Raw genomic sequence first — 2,808 nt, 5'->3', positions numbered from 1 at the left:
ATGTCCGCGCACGTTAAAGATCCCCAGGTGGTCTAAATTACTCCGAAGCCCTCTGCTACGAATGCGTCGTCTAGATTCCTAAGCCTTTTATTTGAAATCCGGTCAGGCCCGGCCGCCGAAGTCGTCTTGAGGCAATTGAGTTCTGCTCAGACCTCCGCAAATGTCATTGGAGCGTCTACCAATCCATTCATGCTCTTACCGACTATTTTCAAGACTGTTGGGCCAGCGGTACCATCCCTCAGGAGTGCGAATGCGCTAATCTAGTCCTCATCCCCAAGCCGGGCAAACCAGCAACCTTGGCCAACCTCTGTCCCATCTCTCACGTCCTGCGTTGGGAAGCTGATGGAACTCGGTATCCAGACCAGATTCTCGCGATCCCTTGAAGACAACGATCTTCTACTAGATACAATGTTCGGCTTCCGCCCTCATGTAGCAGCCCCGGACATTATGCTCCAATATTCTTCATCATCAGGTAGTCATGAGACGTACACTAGACATGAAAGTCATCGTCGGCCTCGATGTTGCCAAGGCATTCGACAACGTCCTCCATGAAGCGATTCTTGAACATGTTCAGGCTCTCAGTTTTGGACATCGCACGTATGCGTACATCCGAAACTTCCTCACCGAGCGCACAGTGCAACTTAAAGCCGGCACTGGAGATCCTTCCATCATCTCTCCGGGAAACCGTGGCACGCCGCAAGGCGCCGTACTTTCGCCGATGCTTTTTAACGTCGCACTGATAGGCCTGCCGAAGCTACTGGCCGACATCCCCCACCTGCATCACAGCATTTATGCTGACGACCTCACACTTTGGATCATGCGCGGCAGTGATGGCCAGATTGAACATACTTTACAGACCGCCTTCGAACGGATCAGAGATTATCTAAGTACAGTTGGCCTCACCTGCTCGGCGACAAAGTCCGAGTATATCATCATCCCTTCCCCGGGACGACGCCCTTCAAAGATACTTCCTGACATCAACCTCCAGGTGCAAGGAAACCCGATTCCTCGAACAGATAATATCAGGATCTTGGGCTTGCACATGCAGGCTAACGGCAGCAATAACATCATAACGCTTCAACGCATCGACCAGTTGGGGGTACAAATCGGACGCCTCCTTAAGCGAATCTCCAACAGGCATAATGGCATGCGAGAGTTCAACCTTCTGCGCCTCGTTCAAGCTTTAATCTGCCCCCGCATCACCTACCCTGGACCTTACGTCTCACTCGTGCCGAAAGCGAACGGCTAGAGGCGTCACTTCGAAAAGCATACAAGAAGTCCCTAGGTCTTCCCATGTCCACAGCTACCCATAAGCTTATGGTTCTCGGTATCTCCAATACCGTGAGCAAACTGATCGAAGTAACCCTCACCGCCCAGTATGCACAGCTCTCACTTATACACGCTGGCCGAGCGGTACTGCAGCAAGTTGGAATCTCCCCGCCGAGATCGGCTCCAAGTTACGCTGAACGTACGCCGGAATATTGCCTAAGTCTCCGCATTCCTCCCATTCCCAAACGGATGCACCCGGAACACCACGCCGAGAGACGGGCTGACCGGGCTCGTCGATTTGAGAAACGATTCAGCGGACGTCCGGACGTCACGTATACGGACGCCTCTTACCATTCATCGAGGCCAGTGATGGTGGTGGTAGCTCTCGCCCCTCATTGCAGCTGGTACACAGCTGCGATGAGGGGCAATGCAGAAACAGTCATCACAGCTGAGGAGGTTAGTGCAAGTGACCCTAATACCAAAGTCGTCATCAGTGACTCTCAACAGGCTATTCGCAATTACTATGCTGGCCGTATCTCTTGCCAGGCGTTACACATTCTACGTTCTACAGCACCCTCTTCCACATCTCGTTTACTTCTTTGGGCTCCAGCTCACGAGTCGCTCAACGGAAACGCCCAGGCGCACACTGTCGCTCGAGATCTCAGCTGCCGAGCCGAGAATATGATCAGCCACCCTGCTTCCGCTGACACTAATATCTCACGTGCTTGTCTACTCACCACTTACACGGACATACTCCAGCACTACCGACTCCAAAGATGCGCATATCCTCCCGCACACCGCGATCTAACAAGACGCGAGGCCGTCCAAAGGCGCAAACTACAAACTGGCAGCTTCCCACACCCCATCTTATACAGCAGGATCATTCCGGAACAGATAACCCCCATGTGTAAACACTGCTCAACTCCGGCCACTCTCATAAACATGGCGTAGAGCTGTACACACTACAATACAGACAACTCAAACAGCCCAGGGACGTGGGAGTCTCTCCTGCGTACTTGCGAGCCAGCAGACCAACGCCGGCTTATCCAGCGCGCGGTGGAGGCCGTGACACCCCAAGGGATCCCCGCCGACCTCCTCTAAGCCAGCACAGCCGGTCCTTTGAGTGGTTCCCTGTTTTTGGGCGCAATAAAAGAGTTCGCCACCACCCTCTACTACGGCACATCTTTCTCCCTTTTCTCTTTATAACGCGATGGCAGTAAGGGCTCCGTGTTGCACAAAAGCCGGTGTTGTCGTTATGGTTGCAAAGCGAGAATCACAATAGAGCAAGGGAACAATAAACCTTTTGCGGAGCTTGTAACTCATGCAGCCGAACGCCAATCGCACTTAAGTCTCTGAACGCGTTCAAGGCACAGGGTATCATTCTGAACTTATCCTTAATTAGAACGTAATTTCCAGCTGCGTGTGATAAACATTTCGCAGCACCACATCAAATTTCCAAAGGCTTCAAGCACATTATATGTGCGCGGATAGACTTCGGATATACAGATTTATTTTAAAGAAGTATATGTTTTTGTACGA

The 2,808-nt window shown here is 52.0% G+C and overlaps 1 pseudogene; it reads left to right on the top strand.

Moving 5' to 3' along the window:
* The first annotated feature begins 327 nt into the window (after positions 1-327).
* Positions 328-2,370, top strand: LOC146181710 (uncharacterized; annotated as a pseudogene).
* The last annotated feature ends 438 nt before the right edge of the window (positions 2,371-2,808 follow it).

The sequence above is a fragment of the Amblyomma maculatum genome, chromosome 8, assembly GCF_055883805.1.
Source record: "Amblyomma maculatum isolate TAMU_Amacu chromosome 8, ASM5588380v1, whole genome shotgun sequence".
NCBI classification, from domain to species: domain Eukaryota; kingdom Metazoa; phylum Arthropoda; class Arachnida; order Ixodida; family Ixodidae; genus Amblyomma; species Amblyomma maculatum.
Note: the sequence above shows the minus strand (reverse complement) of the source record. Positions and strands in the feature narration are given on the sequence as shown.